The sequence below is a fragment of the Canis lupus genome, chromosome 21, assembly GCF_048164855.1.
Source record: "Canis lupus baileyi chromosome 21, mCanLup2.hap1, whole genome shotgun sequence".
Taxonomy (NCBI): Eukaryota; Metazoa; Chordata; class Mammalia; order Carnivora; family Canidae; genus Canis; species Canis lupus.
This window is the reverse complement of record NC_132858.1, coordinates 42,387,263-42,409,763: the sequence shown is the minus strand read 5'-3', so window position 1 is coordinate 42,409,763 and position 22,501 is coordinate 42,387,263. Positions and strand designations below refer to the sequence as shown.

Below are 22,501 nucleotides of genomic sequence, written 5' to 3'. Positions count from 1 at the left end.
CCAAAATGTGTTAAAGGCTTAAATGTTAAACCTGAAACTATAAAACTCCTAGGACAAAAACGTAAGGGGAAAGCTCTTTGACATTGGTCTTGGCAATAATTTCTTGGATAAGATACCAAAAGTATAGGCAACAAAAGCAAAACTAGGTAAGCCAGACTGCATCAAACTAAAAAGCTTCTGCACAGCAAAGGAAATGAGTGAAAAGGCAACCTATGGAATGGAAAACAGTATTTGAAAACATCTTAACTCTCACGTACCCTACTAACTTCTGAGGCTCTTCACCTATAAGGTCCCCTCATCACTTATGTTCCTCACAGCATCACACAGGAATCTCTGTATCTCTTCCATCCTAAGCACAGGCTCTTTAAATCAGGGCAGACAATTCTCGCCACTAGGGGTCTCCAACCACATCTACCACATGTTGGATATAGCAAGAATGAATTAGTTTCCCAGGGCTTTCCTAACAAATGTCCATATTCCATGTGGCTTAAAACAACTGAAATTATTCTTTCACAGTTTGGGAAGCTAGAAGTCTGAAATCAAAGTGTCATCAAGGTTTGTTCCTCCTGGAGGAACATGTTCCATGTCTCTCTCTAGCCTCTGGTGGTTGCTGGCAGACCCTTGGCATTCTTTGACTTGTAGCTATACCTGCCTCTGTCATCATATGACGTTCTCCTTCGGTGTCCCTATGGCCAAATTTCCCTTTTCTTAAAAGAATCAGTCATTGGATTAGGGCCAACCCTAATCCAGTATGCCTTTAGATGAAGTTGATTACATCTACGAAGACTCTATTTCCAAATAAGATCACATTCACAGAAACTGGGATTTAGGACACCAACTCATCTTTTTGAAGGACAGAATTTAAAATACAATAAGGAGAACCAAATTAGAGCACCAGCCTAGATGTTCTTGGACTCTCCTCCAATCAGCCTCAGGTTTGTATTTGTGTTTTTATCATCTAACACTACTCAACCCCAGGAGATGAGGGTGCAAAATCCCTTCTACTTGTTTCATCCCACAGAATATCATTCTATAAATCCTTGAATCCTCTTCTCCATGATGGAAAAATTCTAGTCTCCCTCATGTCTGGTAGAAACTGCTCCTCCATTGTGTTTACTTTACATCAACGTAAAATTCGGTGCTTAAAGCTCCAAGCTCTTGATATATCAACATTGAAGGCTAGAAAGAGAGATTTCCCACACCTTTTGCTGGGGCTCAGCTATGGTCTCCCATCCACAGAAGCCAATGAGTGCTTGGCATCATGGGAATTTTTCACATACTCTGAAAGGATGACTATCCTTGCATACTCTTAAATACTCTCTTTCTCTCCTTAAACATCAGTATTTTCTCTGTATAGATGGTCTTTCCAGAACTTTGAATGAAGGACTTAAGGGATAAACAGGTTGTGGACTGGCATATTCAGCAGACCACAGACCCCATTGAAGAGGGGAAAGAACTAGTATTGATCTCTCGAGAAGTGGGAGAGTTTAGAGAGGTGATTAGCAGATCCTGTGTGCACAGGATCCCCAGCATGAAAGTCCTATGTGATCAGTTGTGTATGTACATCATCTTTGAGAGAGAGAATTCCATCTGTCATGCTTCTTCTGTGGAATCATTTTAATGCTACTGGATTCTTTGTCCCATTCTGAATGGTTCAGAGGTACCTGATATGAGATCATGAGTACTTTATCTGTGATTCAAATGCCTTTAGTAAATAATATTGGTTTTATCTAAGCCTCAGTTCCTTATACATAATACAGGATGGTGGCATCCTCCTTGAAAGGTCATTATCATTATTAGACAACATATATACAAAGCAGCTGGTCTAGTGCCTGGCACTTAGGGGGTGTTTAACAGGTTGCAACACTTTTATCATTAGTCTGTTCTGCTTCCTTCTTCTCTCTCTAGACCACACTATTTCTCTGAAATTGCCCCCTTTTTAAGTACTCCCTACCCCCAAAAGAAAGACAAAGGAGAAGAAAGAGTACTAGGCTCTCTAGAGCTCCTCTTGTCTGCTTCCCTAGTGAGGGAACTTCTCCTAGGACTCAGAGGTCTTCCTCGGTATCTCAGACAAGAACTGATTCTATAATTGGTCAGCCTGACCATATGAAAGAAATCCTAACTACAGAAATTTACAACATATATGCCAATCTACCATGTTGCACAGTAATTATGCATAGCACAAAATATGTCTAAGTTTTATTTGGAAGTGTTATTTGATCATCGGATTAATCTTAGTTCCCATGTGCTTATTCTTCACCATTTGTTGGTCATAATGTCTTGGAAAAAAAGGAAATGCCAGTCAGTCACTGCACTGAATCCTCTGGAAAGAGGAACTGGTCCCTTATCTCTCCTACTCATAGATGTCTTCCCTCCATTAGGTCTGGCCAGCTCAGTCCAGACTCTTTTTTTTTTTTTTTTTCCAGTCCAGACTCTTAACTGGAGACTGGGTAAGGGGCTAGCATCTCAACAGAGCAAGAAGGTATGGGAAATTCATTAGAAAGAAATAGTCAAGATTCAGCTAGGAGTGACTCAACAGCACCTGTGTGTTAGCTTTGTTCTCTTGCCACAGATGAGTGAACCCCTCCAGCCAAAGTAACATTGGATAGTCCCATCTTTATCACTGATACCACCATTCACCCTGTTGGTGAGGCTAAAACCTGAGAGTCATATGTGACTTTCCTTTCCCTCATATACTGAATCTAATGTAGCAACAATTTCTATCCACTCTGCTTTAAAAATATACCCCAAACTAGTTACTTCTTCTACCTCCACCTTCATCTCTTACCTAAACCACAGCCTCTGCTTGGCTTCCCAATCCTTGCTCTGGTATCTCCAGTCAATTTTTTACCCAGGTTCCAGAGAAGTGTTTAAAATACATATCAAATAATTTTATTCCCACATTCAAACCTTCTAATAGTTTCCCACTGTACTTGAAATAAAATCCAAATTCCTTATCTCAGCCTGCAAAGCCCTGCAATGATACCTCAGAAAATTTCTACTATTCTCTGCTATCTCATCACTCCACATGAGGCATATTGGCCGTGCCATTCTTTCTGCTGCCCAAATATGTTCTTTTCTCACTTGCTATGCCCTTGGGCTGGAACATTCTTACCTCCTTCCCTTCACCCAGATGTGATCCTCTCCATGAGGCCTTCCCCACCCTTACTTCCATCATTGTCTATTCCATTACCTGGTTTTATTTTTCTTTGTGGTTCTTAACAGAGTTTTAAATTACATATATGGTAAATATTTAATGTATGTATTTATCTTCCATCTCCCCACCTAGAAGGTGAGCCCATGAAACCAAGAAGTTTGTTTTGCTCACTGTGTCCTCAAGATTTTGAAGAGTACCTGGTCATAATAGGTGCTCAAAAAGAGTTGGCAAACAAAGGGAAATCTATCCCTCCATTTGGTATCTCCAAATGATACCTTTATTTTTTTTAAGATTTTATTTATTTATTTATTTGAGAGGAGGAAAGAGAGTGAGCGAGAACACGGGAGTAGGGGAGGGAGAAGCAGACTCTTCACTGAACAGGGAGCCCCATGCCGGGCTTGATCCTTGGAGGCTGGGATCATGACCTGAGCTGAAGGTAGATGCTTACCTGACTGAGCCACCCAGGTGCCTCTCCAAATGATACCTTTAAAATACCTTCCTTGTATTTCATTCTTCACTCACACTTCTGAGTTTCCATTTCTTCAGTTATATCAGTGTCTCTAGGTTTTTAGGTTTCAGGAAATTTTTTAACTCCCCAGATAATCCCAAAGGGCAGCCAAGGTTGAGAACCACCTTGATATTGATTCATGATCTTGAAACACCTGAAGAGTATTGACCAGTTATTCTGTAGAATGTTCCTCAATTTGGATTTGTCTGATGTTTCTAAGTATTAAATTTATATGATAAATTTGGGGCAAAAATATGACAGAGATATTATGTCCTCCTTAGAGCATCATATCAAGAGGCACAAAATTTGAATTGATTTCACTACCAATGATGTTAACTATGTCTCAGTTAGGGATGCCTGGGTGGCTCAGCAGTTGAGCATCTGCCTTTGGCTCAGGGCATGATCCCGGGAACAGGGATCAAGCGTACATCATGCTCCCTGCAAGGAGCCTGCTTCTGTCTCTGACTCTCTATGTCTCTCATGAATGAATAAATAAAATCTTAAAAAAAAAAAAAACCTAAGTCTTAGTTAAAGTGGAATCTTCCAATATTGTTTTTCCCTTTGTAATTAAATAGATATGTTGTTAGGAGACACTTTGAGACTGCAAATGTCATGTGTATCATCACACTTTCACCCACTAATATTAGCATTCATTAATGATTTTATCTAAAATAATTATTATTGTGGAATTTAGTCAAATAGTGATTTCCAGTTTCCATCATTTTCTATATCCGTTGGAATTCTGCTATAAGGAAGAATTTTTCTATTTCTGCCATTTACTTATTTTTAACATTATTATTTATATAGGCATAAATTTGTTTTGGTTTTTTTTTACAGTTTTATAATTTAAATTCAATTTGCCAACATATAATATAACACTCAGTGCTCATCCCATAAATTTGTGAATTATTCTATGCTGTGGATTATAATCCATTGCTACCATTTTTATTATTAATTTTTTTTTTACTTGTCCACTTAGCTAGTGGAAGCCTGTTTGAGCTGGCTTCTACATTCCCTAATATGTCATTTTTTGAGCATTTTCTTACTATTTAGAACCAGAAGTTGTTCTAGGCTTGTATATTTTCCCTGCCTATCCCAGAATCAACCATATTCCGAAAAATTGCTAGTTTCTTTATGGGAAAGTGGTATTTAGAAATAAAGATTTGGGTACAAGATGTGTTCATCAGTATTGGGGAATGTGATTCTATGTACATGTATGTATAAGCACTTATCTGTATCTATTTCTATATCTTAAATCTATATTAAAAGTTATGACTTCATGCTGGTGATTTGATTGTTTGTATTACATTTTGGGATGCCCATGACTACCACTCTTTATTCATGTCATTGTTTTTTAAGATTTTATTTATATATTTGACACACAGAGAGAGACCAAGAGAGCACAAGAAGGGGGAGTGGTAGAGGCAGAGGGAAAGAGAAGTAGGCTCCCCACTGAGCCTACCTGGGGCTCGATTCCAGGACCCTGGGACCACGACCTGAGCTGAAGGCAGATGCTTAACCAGCTGAGCCACCCAGCTCCCCTCTTTATTCATTTTAATTTCTTTTTTCCCTTTTCACCCTCCCTTCCCCTCATTCTGTCTCTTTCTTTTTCTCCTCTTTCTCTCCCTGCTTTTCCTCCTCCTCATTCTTATAGTCCTTGTCTCCTTATTTCATATGTGGCTATTTGGTATGATTAAAGGCAGCAAATCTGAGATCTGAAGGACCCAAGTTCAAGTCCTGGCTCTACCAATTTCCAGCCATGTGATTATGGGCACACAGTCTCTCACAATAATAGATTCTCAACAAAACAGAATTCTTTCCAGGTTCAATCCCTGGGATCAGGCTTAGTTTTCCTTTGAAATTCTCAGACTTTATAGGCTAGTTCATTTCTCAATCCTGACTTCAGTTCAAGTCTTCCTTTTATCAGAACACACAGGCAATCTACCTTCCCCCAAGCTATTCTCAGCTCTTTTATGGGAGAAATTTAACTACTGTTTCTTTTCTAGTTAATTCTTTTAAAAAAATAAACTGTATTCAGGGTGCCTAGGTAACTCAGTTGGTTAAGCCTCTGACTCTTGATTTCAGCTCTCATCATGATCTCAGGGTCATAAGATCAAGCCAAACCCCTCATCTGGGGCTCAGTGCTCAGTGTGGAGTCTGCTTGAGGATTTCTCTCCCTCTACTTTTACCCCTCCTCTGTTCACATTCTTTCTCTCTCTCTCTCTCTTATAAATCTTTAAAATAAAATAAACTCTATTCAAGTATAACAATAATAAAGATGTAAAAAAAAATCTGTGTGCTGTGTAATTGTCATAAAGAATGTAAAACTGTGTAAACAGTCCCCCAGATGGAGAAAAACAATATTACCAGCTCCCAAAAGACCCCTGAATCCCTTCCCAATTATTATCTCCATCTTCCCTCCTAATGGTAACCACTATCCTGAATTCGAATATCATAAATTTTGAACTTTTTGTAAGTGGAATTCATAGTAATTATTCCTTCCTATGCCATTCCTTCATATGATAAGTTGTTTTCCAAGTTGGCTATACCAATTTATACTTATGCAAGCAATGTTTGACAGTTTCAGTTACTCCACACCCTTACCAATACTTAACATTAATAGTATTTTAAATTTTAGCCTTGTGGGGGTGTAGTGATATGTCATTGTTCTTCTAATTTGCATCTCCCTGATAGCTAATTGTTGGAGAACCTTTTCATTTATTTCTTTGCCATATGTCTAACATCTTCAGTGAAGTGCTTATTCAAGTTTTTGTTGTGCTTTTTTTTGATTGACACACAATTGTTATATTAATTTCAGGTGTACAACATGATGATTCAACAATTCTATTGGATATGCTTTGCTCACCAGAAGTGTAGCTACCATCTATCACCATACAATACTATTATAATACCGTTGACTGTATTCCCTAAGCTGTACCTCTCATCCTTGTGACTTATGAATTCCACAACTGGAGGCCTCTACTGCTCATAACTCTTCACCCATTTTACCCATCCACCCAGCCCCTTCCCCCTGGCAATCATCAGTTCTTTGTATCAGTTCTTTGGTTTATTTCTGTTTTTTTTGTTCCTTTGTTCATGTGTTTTTTAGAAACTACATATAAGTAAAATCACATATATTTGTCTTCTCTGACTTTTTTCACTTAATATAATACCGTCTATGTCCATCCATGTTGTCACAAATGGTAAAATCTCATTCTTTTTTGTAAAAAGATCTATCTATTTATTTGAAAGGAGAGGAGAAGGGGCAGAGGGAGAGGGAGAGAATCCCAACAGACTCCATGCTGAGCACAGAGCCCCATGTGAGGCTCGATCCCAGGACCTTGAGATTAGGACCTGAGACAATACCAAGAGTCAGATGCTTAACCGACTGAGCCATCCAGGTACCCCAGGATCTCATTCATTTTAATAGCTGAGTAATATTTCTTTGTGTATATATACCACATCTTCTTTATCCATTTAGTAGTGATGGACATGTAGGTTGCTTTCCTGTCTTGGCTATTATAAGTAATCCTGCAATAAACATAGAATACATAGAAGACTTTGAATTAGTATTTTCCTTTTCTTTGGGTAAATACTCAGTAGTGGAGTTGCTAGATTATACAGTATTTCTATTTTTAAATTTTTTGAGGAAACTACATACTGTTTTCCAAAATGGTCACACTAATTTACATTCCCACCAACAGTGCACAAGGGTTCCTTTTTCTCCACATTCTGTCCAACATTTGTTATTTCTTGTCCCTTTGACTTTGGCCATTCTGCCAGGTAGAAGAAATATCTCATTGTGGTTTGATTTACATCTCTGTGATAATTAGTGGCATTAAACATTTTTTCATATGTCTGTTGGCCATTGTATGTCTTCTTTGAAAATAGGTCTATTCCAGTCCTTTGTCCATTTTTTATTTGAAATTGTGTTTTGCTTTGGTTACTTATTATAAGTTCTTTATTTATTTCAGATATTAACCCCTTATTGTATGTATCATTTACAAATATCTTCCTCCATTCAATAGGTTGCCTTTTTGTTTTGTGAATGGTTACCTTTGCTATGAAAAAAACTTTATTTTGGTGTAGTCTGAATAGTTTATTTTTGCTTCTGTTTCCTTTGCCTATGAAGACATATCTAGAAAAATATTTCTGTTGCCAATGTCAAAGAGATTACTGCTTATGACTTTTTCTAGGGGTTTTATGGTTTCAGGTCTTAACATTTAGATCTTACATCCATTTCATTCATCCAGTTTATTTTTGTATATGTTGTAAGATAATAGTCTAGTTTTATTCTTTTGCATATAGCTATTCATTTATCATAGCACTATTTATTGAAGAGACTGTCTTGTCCCCCCATCGTATATTCTTCTCTCTTTTTTCTAAAGATTTTATTTATTTGTGAGATACACAGAAAGAGAGAGAGAGAGAGAGAGAGAGAGAGAGAGAGAGATTGGCAGAGACACAGGCAGAGGGAGAAGCAGGCTCCATGCAAGTAGCCTGATGTGGGACTCGATCCCGGGTCTCCAGAATCACAACCTGGGCTGAAGGGAGTGTGGTGTGGTTTACCGCTAAGCCACCTGGGCTGCCCCTGTTCTTGTCTCTTTTGTCATAAATTAGTTGACCATATGAGTGTGGGTTTATTTCTGAGCTCTTTATTCTGTTCCATTGATCTATATATCCGGTTTTGTACCGGTACCATACTGTTTTGATTACCATAGCTTATGGTATATCTTGAAATCTGGAACTGTGATACTTCCAGCTTTGTTCCTCTTTCTCAAGATGGTTTTAGCTATTCAGGGTCTTTTGTGGTTCCATACAAATTTTAGGATTAGTTGTTTCAGTTCTTTGAAAAATACTGTAAGTATTCTGATAGGAATTGCACTGAAATCACAGATTGCTTTGAATAGTATGGACATGTTAACAATACTAGTTCTTCTAATCCATGAGCATGGTATGTCTTTCCATTTGTTTCTGTTGTTTTTAGTTTCTTTCATAAATGTTTTATATTTTTCAGAGGATAGATCTTTAATCTCCTTAGTTAAGTTTATTCTTTTTGGTGAAAAAAAGAATGAACTTTTGGTATTTTATTCTTTTCAGTGAAATTGTAAATGGAATTGTTTTCTTAATTTCTCTTTCTGCTCCTTCATTATCAGTGTATAAAAGTACAATAGATTTTTGTGTATTAATTTTGTATCTTACAACTTAATTCATTTATTACTTCGAATAGCTTTTTGGTGAAGTCTGTAGGATTTTCTATGTAGTGTCATGTCATCTGCAAATAGTGACAATTTTAATTCTTCTTTACCAATTTTGATGCCTTTTATTTCTTCTTCTTATCCAAAAAAGAAAGCTTGGCTAGGATCTCTAATACTATGTTGAATAAAAGTGGCAAGAATGGACATCCTTGTCTTGTTTCTGATCTTAAGGGAAAAGCTCTCCATTTCTACTACCAAGTATGATGTTAGCTGTGAGATTGTCATACATGACCTTTATTACATTGAGGTATGTTTCCTCTAAACTACCTTTGTTACGATTTTTTTTTATCATGAATGGATGTTGAATTTTGTGAAATGTTTTTCCTGCATTTATTGGAAAGATAATAAGATTTTTATCTTTCATTTGTTAATATGGTGTATCGCATTGCTTGCTTTGCATATATTAAACCATCCTTGCATCCCCAGAATAAATTCCACTTGATCATTGTGAGTGATCGCTTTCATTTCTGATGTTATTTATTTGGGTCCTCTCTCTCTTTTTCGTGATAACTCTGACTAACGATTTTTCAATTTCATGCATCTTTTCAAAGAACCAGCCCTTGGTTTCTTTGATCTTTTCTATTTTTTGTCTTTGTTTCACTTATTTCTATTGATCTTTATTATTTCCTTCCTTCTACTTATTTTCTTCCTTTTCAATTCCTTTGGATACAAGGTTAGATTTTTTTTATTTGAAATTTTTTTTTGTTTCCTGAGGTAGGTATGTATCACTCTAAACTTCCTTCTTTGAATTGCTTTCATGGCATTCCAAAGATATTGGAGCACTATGTTTTCATTTTCACTTGTCTCTGTATTTTCTTAATTTTCTTTTTGATTTCGTTGTTGACCCATTGGTTAGTTAGCACCATATTATTTAACCTTCACATTATTGTGGTTTTCCAGTTTCTTTCTTGCAACTGATTTCTTGTTTGATACCATTTGGTTGGAAAAGATGTATGATATGATTTAATCTTCCTAAATTTATTGAGGCTTGTTTTGTGGCCTAATATGTGACTTATCCTGGAGAATATTCCATGTGCACTTGAAAAGGACATGTATTTTGTTGTTTTTACATGGAATATTCTGTATATATCTGTTAGGTTCATCTGGTCTAATGTGTCATTCAAAGCTACTGTTTCCTAGTTGATTTATGACTGGATGATCTATCCAATTATGCAAGTTGATTTTATGACTGGATGATCTATCCCTTATTATTATTCTTTTATCATTGATTTTTCCCTTTAAGTCTGTTAACATTTGCTATATGTATTTAGGTGCTCCAATGTTGGGTGCATAGGTATTTACAATTATCACATCCTCTTGTTGAATTGATCCCTTTATCATTATGACATTGCCCTCCTTTGTCTCTTGTTAGGCTTTTTTTATAGAGTCTGTCTGATATAAATATTGCTACCCCTACATTTTTTTTTGCTTCCATTTGCATGATATATCTGTTTCCATTCCTTCACTTTCAATCTGTAAATGTCTTTAAGTCTAAAGCAAGTCTTTTATAGGCAGCATATAGATGGATCTTGTTTTCTTATCCATTCTGTCACCCTATGTTTTTGATTACAGCATTTCACTGGTTATATTTAAAATACTTATTAATAGCTATGTACATTTAGGTTTTTTTCTGGTTGTTTTTGTAGTTTTCTGTTCCTTTCTTATTCTCTTGTTCTTCTTCCTTGTGATTTATGACATTCTTTAATGTTATACTTGTTTTCCTTTTTCTATATTTTTTGTATGTCTACTGTATGTTTTCTGTTTGTGGTTACCATGAGGTTCATGTATAACATTCCAACATATATAGCAGCCTATATTAAGTTGATAGTCACTTAAGTTCAGAAATATTCTAAAGAAACTCCTTTTTACTGCCTGCCTCAATGTTTTATAGATAAATAAATATATATAGTCATATTTTGCATCTTTAAAAAATATCTTGCATCTTTTTCTTATGTGATTCTCCTTAACTAATTTTTCGGACATTATAGACTATACTACTTTATTCATTTAACCTTAATACTAACTTTATAAGTGATTGCTTTACTACCTTTAGTGTGTTTACATTATGAACATTTTTCCTCTCATAATTCTTTTTTTTTTAATTTTTTATTTATTTATGATAGTCACACACACAGAGAGAGGGAGAGAGAGAGAGAGAGAGAGAGAGAGAGAGAGAGAAGCAGGATCCATGCACCGGGAGCCCGACGTGGGATTCGATCCAGGATCTCCAGGATCGCACCCTGGGCCAAAGGCAGACGCTAAACCGCTGCGCCACCCAGGGATCCCTCCTCTCATAATTCTTTTTGCTTCTAGTTATGACCTTTTCTTTTCAACTTGAGTTCCTTCAGCATTTCTTGTAAAGCTAGTTTAGTAGTGCTAAACTTCATTTTTAATTTGTTTGTATTGAAGTTCGATTTGCCAACATATAACACCCAGTTTTCATCCCATCAAGTGCCCTCCTCAGTGTGCATCACCCAGTCACCTCATTCCCCGACCATCTGCCCTTCTACACTACCCCTTGTTTGTTTCACAGACTCAGCAGTCTCTCATGTTTTGTCTCCCTCTCTAATTTTTCCCACTCATTTTCTCTCCTTTTCCCTATAATCCCTTTCACTATTTCTCCTATTCCCCATATGAATGAAACCATATAATGATTGTCCTTCTCTGACTGACTTACTTCACTCAACATAATACCCTCCAGTTCCACCCATGTCGAAGCAAATGGTGGGTATTCGTCGTTTCTAATGGCTGAGGAATATTCCAGTGTATATAGAGACCACATCTTCTTTACCCATTCATCTGTCAAAAGACAGTAAGGCTTCTTCTACAGTTTTGCTATTGTGGACATTGCTGCTATAAACACTGGGGTGCAGGTGAACCAGCGTTTCACTGCATTTGTATCTTTGGGGTAAATCCCCAGCAGTGCAATTGCTGGGCGTACAGCAGTTCTATTTTTAACTCTTTGAGGACCCTCCACCCAGTTTTCCAAAGTGGCTGCCCCAGTTCACATTCCCACCAACAGTGCAAGAGGGTTCCCCTTTCTTCATATCCTCTCCAACATTTGTTATTTCCCGTCTTGTTAATTTTCACCATTCTCACTGGTGTGAGGTGGCATCTCATTGTGGTTTTGATTTGTATTTCCCTGATGGCCAGTGATGTGGGGCATTTCCTCATGTGCTTGTTGGCCATGTCTATGTCTTCCTCTGTGAAATTTCTGTTCATGTCTTTTGCCCATTTCATGTTTGGATTGTTTGTTTCTTTGCTGTTGAGTTTAATAAGGTCTTTATAGACCTTGGATCTTGGCTCTTTATTTAATATATCATTTGCAGATAGCTTCTCCCATTCTGTAGGTTGTCTTATCATTTTGTTGACTATTTCTTTTGCTGTGCAGAAGCTTTTTATCTTAAGTCCCAATAGTTTATTTTTGCTTTCTCACATTTAGATCTTTCAACCATTTCGAGTTTATTTTTGTGTATGGTGTAAGACAATGGCCCAGTTTCATTCTTCTGCACGTGGCTGTCCAATTCTCCCAGCACCATTGATTAAAGAGATTGTCCTTTATCCAGTGAATATTCTTTCCTGTTTTGTCGAACATTAGTTGACCATAGAGTTGAGGGCCCATTTCTGGGTTCTCTATTCTGTTCCATTGATCTATGATCTGTTTTTGTGCCAGTATCACATTGTCTTGATGATCACAGCTTTGTAATACAGCTTGAAATCCAGTATTGTGATGTCCCTGGCATTGGTTTTCTTTTTCAATATTCCCCTGGCTATTCTGGTCTTTTCTGATTCCACACAAATCTTAACATTATTTGTTCCAACTCTCTGAAGAAAGTCCATGGTATTTTGATAGGGATTGCATTAAACGTGTAAATTGCCCTGGGTAACATTGACATTTTCACAATATTTATTCTTCCAATCCATAAGCATGGAATGTTTTTCTATCTCTTTGTGTCTTCCTCAATTTCTTTCAGAAGTGTTCTGTAGTTTTGGGGGTATAGATCCTTTGCCTCTTTGGTTACGTTTATTCCTACGTATCTTATGCTTTTGGGTGCAATTGTAAATGGGATTGACTCCTTAATTTCTCTTTCTTCAGTCCCATTGTTAGTGTATAGAAATGCCACTGATTTCTGGGCATTGATTTTGTATCCTGCCACACTGCTGAATTTGCTGTATGAGTTCGTGGGGTGGAGTCATTTGAGTTTTCTACGTACGGTACCATGTCATCTGCAAAGAGGGAGAGTTTGACTTCTTCTTTGCCAATTTGAATGCCTTTTATTTCTTTTTGTTGCCTGATTGCTGAGGCTAGGACTTCTAGCACTATGTTGAATAGCAGTGGTGAGAGTGGACATCCCTGTCCTGTTCCTGATCTTAGGGGAAAGGCTCTGTAATTCCCCATTGAGAATGATATTCACTGTGGGCTTTTCATAAATGGCTTTTAATATATTGAGGAATGTTCCCTCTATCCCTACACTCTGAAGAGTTTTGATCAGGAATGGATGCTGTATTTTGTCAAATGCTTTCTCTGCATCTATTGAGAGGATCATATGGTTCTTGTTTTATCCCTTGTTGATATGATCTATCATGTTGTTTGTTTTATAAGCGTTGAACCACCCTTGCATCCTGGGGACAAATCCCACTTGGCCATAGTGAATAATCTTCTTAATGTACTGTTGGATCTTAATGGCTAGTATCTTGTTGAGAATTTTTGTATCTGTGTTCATCAGGGATAGTGGTCTATAATTCTCCTTTTTCATGGAGACTTGTCTGGTTTTGGAATCAAGGTGATACTGGCCTCATAAAACGAGTTTGGAAGTATTCCATCCCTTTCTATCCTTCAGAACAGCTTTAGTAGCATAGGTATTATTTCCTCTTTAAACATTTGATACAATTCCCCTGGGAAGCCATCTGGCCCTGGACTTTTGTGTCTTGGGAGGTTTTTGATGACTGCTTCAACTTCCTCGCTGGTTATTGGCCTGTTCAGGTTTTCTATTTCTTCTTGTTCCAGTTTTGGTAATTTGTTGTTGTCCAGAAATATATTCATTTCTTCTAGATTGCCTAATTTGTTGGCATATAGCTACTTATAATATGTTTTTTTTAATGTTATTTATTTATTCAGAGATAGAGAGAGAGACAGAGACACAGGCAAAGGGAGAAGCAGGCTCCATGCAGGGAATCTAATGTGGGACTCTGATCCCGGGTCTCCAGGATCACACCCCGGGCTGCAGGCGGCACTAAACCGCTGCACCACCGGGGCTGCCCGATAATATGTTTTTAAAATAGTTTATATTTCTTTGGTTTGGCCGTGATCTCTCCTCTTTCATTCATGATTTTATTAATAAAATATTTCACATATTTTTTCGGTTTCTGCCTATCTTGGAAGCTCTTTATCTCTCCTTCTATTCTGAATGACAGTCTTTCTGGAAAAAGTATTCTTGGCTACATGTTCTTCTCATTTAGTACCCCGAATATACCATGCCAGTCCTTTCTGGCCTGCCAGGTCTCTGTGGAGAGGTCTGCTGTGAATCTGATATTTCTCTCCATATAAATTAAGAATCTCTTGTCTCACACTACTTTAAGGATTTTCTTTTTATCTTTGAAATTTGCAATTTTCACTATTAAATGTCAAGGTTTGAATGGTTTTTATGGATTTTGGGGGGGGTTTCTCTCTATCTCTTAGATCTAAATACTTATTTCCTTCTCCAGATTTGGGAAGTTCTCAACTATGATTTCTTCAAATTTACTTTGTGGTTCGTTCTCTCTCTCTCTCTCTCTCTCTCCCCTCTCTCAGACTCTTCTGGAATCCCAATTAGATGTATAGTCTTCCTTCCTTCCTATCATTTATTTCCCTAAGGCTTTCCTCATGGTCTCTTAATTTTTAATTTTTTTTCTCCTTTTTCCTCAGCTTCTGTCCTTACCATTAACTTGTCTTCTATGTCACTCACTCTTTCTTACACCTCATTAACCCTAGCCTTTAGGACATCCAGTTTGGATTGCATCTCATTTCATCTATTTTTAATTTCAGCCTGAGTAGACCTCAATTCTGCAGTAACAAAGAGTTACTGAGAGTCCTTATGCTTTTTTTCAGAGCTTTATAATTTTACTTCTGAATTGAATTTCTGACATCGCATTGAAATCCAAATTCTATAACTCTGTGGCAGAGAGTACTGTTTCCAGTTCTTTCTTTTGTGGTGAATTCTTCCTTCTAGTCATTTTGTCCAGTGCAAAGTGGCTGTATGAGTGGGCTGAGTCAAAAATGTCAACCACAACCTAAGTAAAATACACCCTAGATGATTTTGAAGATGTCAGAGACCAGAAAATAAAAGAAAAAGAGGAACAGAACAAAATAAAACAAAAGGACCACTAAAGTGAAAAACAAATTTTAAAACAAAGTAGTAAAAATAAAAAGCCAAAAACCAAAAACAAAGAAGACAAAAGAAAAAGAAAACAGGAAAGTAAAGAGGAAAAAAGAGAAAGAAAGGGGGGATGGTGGTGGTGGTGAAGAAGTGGTAGTGGACAAAGAATGTAATCCACCTGAGGGGATCCTAGAGGGTGATCCTCCTGATTTTGAGTGTATTTTGTTATGTATGTTAGAAAATGCTCAATCCCAAATTTTATATAAATTTTATATAAACCAGCAATACTTATATAAAACCCCAACATTGACCACATTGACTGCCAAAACATAAACAACATAAAAGAGGGGAGCAGAATGGGAAGGAGGTGAGAATATAATCTCACAAGATGAACTAACACAGTGTTCCACTTGGTTCTGGGTGTATGTTGGTTGTGTTTTAGAGGGTACTAAAGGTACCTTTAGAAGGTACTTCCACCATTGTAATACAAAATGAGGCAGAAAAAAACAAAAACAAAACCCATATCTCATCTATCTACCAAAATTAAATTGAATACGTTGAAGGGAATCCAGAAGTGGAAAATATATCTAAGACATGTAACTGTAGAAATATGAACGTCAAAAGGAAAATAACTTAAAAATGAAGAGCTGGTAAAATATTGTAGTTAAGGTAGGAAAAGAGAGAAAATAAAAATTTCCAATATTTTTAGTCTGATATAAAAGTGAGTCATAATGGTAAAAAAAAAAAAAAAAAAAAAAAGAAAAAGAAAAAGAACAGTCTAGTTCTATATACTACTTTCTCTTGGTCCTGGAGCTTTCCAGTGCTGCTTGGTCAGTAAACTTGCTCTTCCCTTGTTCTCCCAGCTGGTCTTCAGGGGGAGGGGTCTGCTGTGCTGTTTCTCAAGTGTCTGTGCCTGGGTGGAGATGCCCCGCCCCCTGCCAGGTGCCAAACTCAGTGGGAGCTGTTTACCCTGTGAGACCTTGTTCCCCAGAGGCCCCACCTCTCCCAGGCACAAGGTGAGAGAAAGAAGAAAAACAACAGGGGCAATGTCAGATTTCCAGCTTTGGAGTCAAGCTCCCCTTGAGCAACTAACTGCAGTCTCTCAGTCCACCCTGGCCTAGATGCTCCTGGACCAGCGCAGGTGCACTGATCTGCACAGTTTGGGGGCTCCCAGTGGCAGGAGAGTTCTTGGCTTCCTGTGCCTTCCCCACTTCCGCCTGTCCCAGGGGCAACACAGGATCCCCAGCTTTGTCCACTTGGGTGCCCTGGGATGCGAGGGCCTGTGTCACTGGACCTATGCCCCCAGGGAATGCCTCTTCTGAAGGGAACGGGGCTTAGCCACCTCCATCCGGAGGCAACCCACCTAACCGACTGGCTTCTCCCAAATGCCCCAGAGGCCTGCAGTGCTCCAGCCCTTTACTGATATTGGATCACAGTTTGCGGTGAGCTTTCCCCCAGGTGCCCCTCCTCCTATAGTGATTCTGGGAATCTTGAGGCTTCACTGCCCTTCCTGCGATTCCACCCGATTTCCCTGCTAAGCACTTTTCTATCCAGAGAAACTCCAGTGTGGACTTTTAAAGTTCCCGCTTCTCCAGGGCTGGGCTTTCCTGCCCCAGAGGTTTTCTCTGGTCCACTTTAGTCCAGCCACTCACGGTTCCCCTCCCCCACTTTATTCTTTTTTATTTATTTTTTCCACCTTCCTACCTTGTTAGAAATGAAAAACTTTTCTCTCTGTAGTGTTCCAGCTGCTCTCTCTTTAAATCTCAGGTCAAATTCATAGGTGTTCAGGATGTTTTGAAAGTTACCAGGTAAGTTTGTGGGGCCAGGTGAGCTGAGGACCCCTACTCTTCTGCCATCTTGCCCCTCCCTCCCCAGTAGTGGTAAACTTCTTTAACTTTTGTTAGTCTGGGAAACTCTATTTCTCCTTCAAATTCTTAATGAAAATCTGGCCAGGTAGAGTATTCTTCATTATAGTTTGGTTTGTTTGTTTTCTCCTTTCATTTGAATATATCAGGCCTCTTTCTTCTGGCTTGAATATTTCTGCTGAAAAATTGGCTGAGATCTTTAAGGGTTTCCCTTGTATTTTACTAGTAGCTTCACTCTCATTCCTTTGAAATTCTTTGTCTTTAATTTTTTATACTTTAATTAGTTTGTGTCATGGTGTGGACCTCCTTGGGTTCATCTTTGGAACTCTGGGTTTCCTAAACCTGGGTATCTGTTTCCTTCCCACTTCATGGAATTTTTCAGTTATTGTATCTTCAAGGAAGTTTTCTGCCCCCTTTTATCTCTCCTCTCCCTCTGAGACTCCTATACTGCAAATGTTTATTCACTTGGTATTGTTCAAGAGATCCCTTAACCTATCTTTTTTTTTTAATTCTTTTTCATTTTTGCTGTTCAACTTGGGTGCTTTCCATTACCCTGTCTTCCAGATCATTGATTCATTCTTCTGCGTGTTTTACCTGCTGTTGATTCCCTCTAGTGTATTTTTCATTTCAGTTATTGTATTCTTCAACTCTGATTGGTTCTTTGTTGGAGTTCTCACTGAGTCTATCCATTCCTTTCTCCAGTCTGGGTGACCATCTTTATGACCATTACTTTGAACTCTTTATCAGGTAGATTATGTCTATTTCATTTGGTTCTTTTTCTGAGGTTTTGTCTTCTTCTTTCATTTGGAGCATATTCCTCTGTCTCCTCATTTTCTTGAATTCCTGTGTTTGTTCCTATGAAGTGGGTAGAACAACTACTTCTCCTAAGCTTGAAGTGATGGTCTGTGTATGGTAGTCCCCTGTAAAGATTTTGTGTGACTGGTGACTATGGCTGTCTGGCCAGAGCTGTGGCTTGTGTGGGCTAGGGGATCCCAGAGCACTCCGTGCTGGAGCTGCCCTCTCTTATGACCAGAGCTGAAGTGGGCATGTTTCTTGGCTCTTTATGCAGAGGGTGCCCAGGCAGGACTGGTGAAGCTAACATGGGGTTCCAGGGACCTCCATACAGTGAGCATCATGGCAGAACAGCTGGAATTGAAATAGGTGGAGGTGGAGGTGTCCTGGGTACTCAGCACAAGATTTGCTTGACAACTGGACCCAAAGTAGGTGCTGGTTAGGAGTTCCAGGGCACTCCTCATGCAGGGCACCCTGGCCTTCCAGGTCTCAGAATGCCCTGCATCAAGATACCCAACCACATCATTTGGCCCTGAGGTGTGATTGGCCTAGAGTGTTTCAGGGTACCTTGTGCCTGTGTCACTTTGACAAAATGGTTGGAACTGTAGTAAGCACTGAGCAAGGGGGTCGTGGTGTGCACACTGCCCTGGTGTGATAGCTTGGATTGGTATGAGCTAGGGGCCTGGGGCTCACTAAGGCAAGACCCTACTTCAGTCTGTCCAGGAGCCATAGTTGGCTTACATTAGTGGAAGGCAAGGGGAATAGAAGCCATGGCACTCACCAGCCCCTCTGACTTGGAGAGAGTTCCAGCAACCACCCCCCATTTTGGCAGGGTCCTAGGATTGGTTCCCATATATTCAAGTTGCTCTTTTTAGTCACAGCTATCTTTTTTTTCTGTGCCCCAGGGCAGACAAATCTGCTCACAGTCCCTCAGTACTACCATTCTCCGCTACAGCTTGCAGCACTAGAAGGTCAGGGTTCCCTTCATTACCAGGTCTCCATCTCTTTTGCTGTTCTCTTTGTGATCTCTTTATCATGTGTTGTGCAGAAACTATTCAATCAGCCTTCAGTTCTTCTTTAGGAGGAATTGCTCTATAAATAAGTGTAGATTTAGTGTGTCCATTTAGAAGGTGAGTTCAGGGTCTTTATTACATCACCATTAAGACCAGAAGAATCCTTATTAATTCTTTATTGTCACATAGGTGCATTAGCCCCCAATTAGCCGAGCACTGTGCTTCTCTGTGATGTTAGTTTCTGTTCCATTTTCACTTATCCATTTGTCCCTTTATCTGTTAAATAATTGCCTGTTTGTCTGTCTTTCATCTATATATCTTTTTTGGAAGAAGGGAGCAAAATAATTGCGATTTCAAGCTATCTATTAGAGAAGGGCAGTTTCTATGAGGATTGATGCTATTTTTCTCTTAAAAATTATAATAATATCATGGACAAAATCAGTTTGATTACTCAAGCATTAAATTTTGCTTATTCCAAGAGTATAACTTCTCAAAGGGCAGTTATATTTAAGATTATTTGAGAACAAAGACTGGCAAACCTGTGGCAGCAAGGAGCTGTGTTCTTTTTTGGGTATTTGCATTTTAGCAGACTGTGAAATAAATCTAGCTTTTAAAGCAAAGAACTATTTACCATCTGCAGTTTGTTAATGTCTGAGGCAGGGAAAATCTGTCGTTCACATACATTTGTGATGAAGTTGGCAGATTCCAGTCTTATGGAGGGTTTCATCAGCAATGACTGAGATAGAAACACTCTTTTTCTGAAAACCTGCTCGATGCAATATGGTGAGCCAGCTACTCAGCTTCTGCCTATGGCACAAAAAATAAAAGTCAGCATCTTGAGAGTGGTGTCTTCTCATTTTTTCTTGTGACAAAAATCTGAGTATCATTGATGTAAGAATTGGTATGATCTAAAATAAAATAGTGACTAATGAATATATTCACCAGATTTCTAAGTCCTGGTAAAACAGCCCGGTAGGATCAGTCTACCCTACCAAATGGCCTTGTGCAGCAGGGAGGGCCAGGTGTACAGTTTGTAGAGGAAAAGGAGGCAAGATAGGAAAAGAATATGAACTCAAAAAGCCATTTCATAGAAATATGACTGTGTGCACAAAGAGAAAAAGGAAATTTTGTCTGTCGCCATGAGTGAAAAGTTCTAAATGAGGCAAAGAGAGGATGTATGGAAAGGTTCAGGTGATACGCTCTGAGCAAGCCTTCTGGGCTGCCTTTTTAAGGAAACTTAACATAAATCTTTACATTATCATTCATGTTGTTTGGTTTGAATTGGTGTCTAAAAACAAAAAACACTAAGCCCTGGGAGGATCTAGTACAATCTAGAAGTAATTTGGTATATTTGAATAGTAAACAGAAGTGGTAGTCAGAAAAAAAAAAAAAAGAAGAAAAAGAAGAAGAAGTGGTAGTCAGAACAATAAATAATCATAAGGCATGGGCTCTGATCCAGCAGGATGGATACTCAACCAGCCCGAATGGCTCTTGGGTATAAAGGACAGTGTACCACATTGGTGTGTGCCAGTCTAACGTCACCTCTGGTTATCAGTGCTTTCAAGGCCTGAAAATCATTTGTAGTGATGTATGGGCATGGAGGAGCTGTATGAGCTTAAATGTCCTCCAATGTTAGTTTCATCTGAGCCTCATGGGAAAATATAAGGAAGGGGAGAGCAGGAGTTAATGACCAATTTAAGGTGGCCTGAGCCCTGCCTAGTGCATTACGAGATGATGCTACGTCTGACATATATTTACTAACTCTGATTCAACATAGTAATAAGAGAAAGGGTAGTCTTATTCCTTTGCTGATCACATATTGGAAAAACAGAGTATAGGGTAACAAAGGTAATATCCATTTCCTCCCCTGTTTCTTTTTTTTTTTTTAAGATTTTATTTATTTATTCATGAGAGACAGAGAGAGAGAGAGAGAGAGAGAGAGAGAGGCAAAGACACAGAGGGAGAAGCAGGCTCCATGCAGGGAGCCTGACATGGAACTCGATCCCGGGTCTCCAAGATCATGCCCTGGGCCGAAGACAGTGCTAAACCAGTGAGCCACCCAGGGTTCCTGCCTCCCCTGTTTCTTAACATTGTTGCGTTTAGGTTGGCTCCAATGAGTAACTCTGACCAATGAACATGAGAAGAAGTACAGGGGTCACTTTTAGATCAAGGTGATTTAAAGCCAATGTGCTTTCTTCATCTTTCTATTGGCATAGCGACTTTTGAGGCGATGCGTCCTAAATGCTATCATATAAAGAAGGGATCCCCAGTGTGCATAAAACCTGTAATAGAGACAAATCCTTTATGTTAAGCCAGAGATCTGCACAGCATAGCATAACTCATCCTGACTAGAAGTTGGTCCCTTTTGGATGCTACATAACAAACACCTGAGGTGTTTTCTTGCATTTCTTTAAAGGAAAGCAGTGAAGACACAGATATTACAGGTTGAAATGCTGCTGATCCAAATGATACATTAGCAAGACATTTTCTACAGCTTCCACCTGCAATCATTTGGGGAGGCAGAGCATAATCAGAGTGTGCCAGCAGTTCGGGAGCATGTTAGAAAACAAAATGTAAATAGTGTATGTGGCTGTCTTTGGCTAGGTATTACAAGAAAGAGAGGAGCTCAAGGAAGAAATGGCAGACAAAAATGAAAGTAAATATTGTTTAAAAATCCAAAGTTTTGTAGAATGGAAAAGCCATTCTTTTTCTAGGCCTCAATTATAAGAGACGGAGATGATTTTGGTTTTGCTTCCATTTAGGATAGAGAAAGCTTCCAGAGAACTTTGCTCCCACACTGATGAGACAGAGCTGGGCAGTTGACAAAATCACAAATTTTCTTGAATCCATCAAAAACTGAGATCATAAGACAACCAGGTGAACTACATTCTGGAGAGTGACAGCTTGACACAATGAACAGCCTTACCTTTGGCAGAGCAAGGTAGGATGAGGTGATCCGAATAAAAACAAGTAAGAAGGGGATCCCTGGGTGGCTCAGCGGTTTAGCGCCTGCCTTTGGCCCCAGGCGTGATCCTGGAGTCCGGGGATCCAGTACTGCGTTGGGCTCCTGGCGTGGAGCCTCCTTCCCCCTCTGCCTGTGTCTCTGCCTCTCTCTCTCTCTCTCTCTCTCTCTCTCTCTCTCTCCCCACCCCCCACGTCTATCATGAATGAATAAATAAAATCTTAAAAAAAAAACAAAACAAGAAGCAATCAGCTAAAAATTTAACTGTATTCTTAAAGGCCTAGTGTAGGCTAGCATAACAATTTAAAATAATACCAGTACCCCCAGACACAAGGGGAGTTTGCTCTGACTGTGGAGCTCTTTTCCATGGCCTTCACTGGAAAAGCCACTTTGCTTTAGAGAAAAACAAACTAAAATACCTAAGTTAAAAACTTCTTAGTCTGCATTTACAGAGAGTAAGAAACAATGTTGACATTAACTCACATGTTCCTAATGACCAAACAAGTGCTATAAAAAAATTATTAGGTCCTTACAATGAATTAATCAATTAATTGATTAAGATCAGATTAATCAAGATCAGATCTTTGGCT

The 22,501-nt window shown here is 38.7% G+C and overlaps 1 long non-coding RNA gene across 3 annotated transcripts in view; it reads left to right on the top strand.

Annotated features, from left to right (window-relative positions):
* Nucleotides 1-21,969, top strand: part of LOC140613081 (uncharacterized) — a 412,316-nt gene extending 390,347 nt beyond the window's left edge. For all 3 annotated transcript variants that reach the window (XR_012014203.1, XR_012014201.1, XR_012014202.1), the window contains one exon: nt 21,712-21,969. This is a non-coding gene — a long non-coding RNA (uncharacterized lncRNA). The remainder of the gene's footprint in view (nt 1-21,711) is intronic.
* Nucleotides 21,970-22,501: the final 532 nt, after the last annotated feature.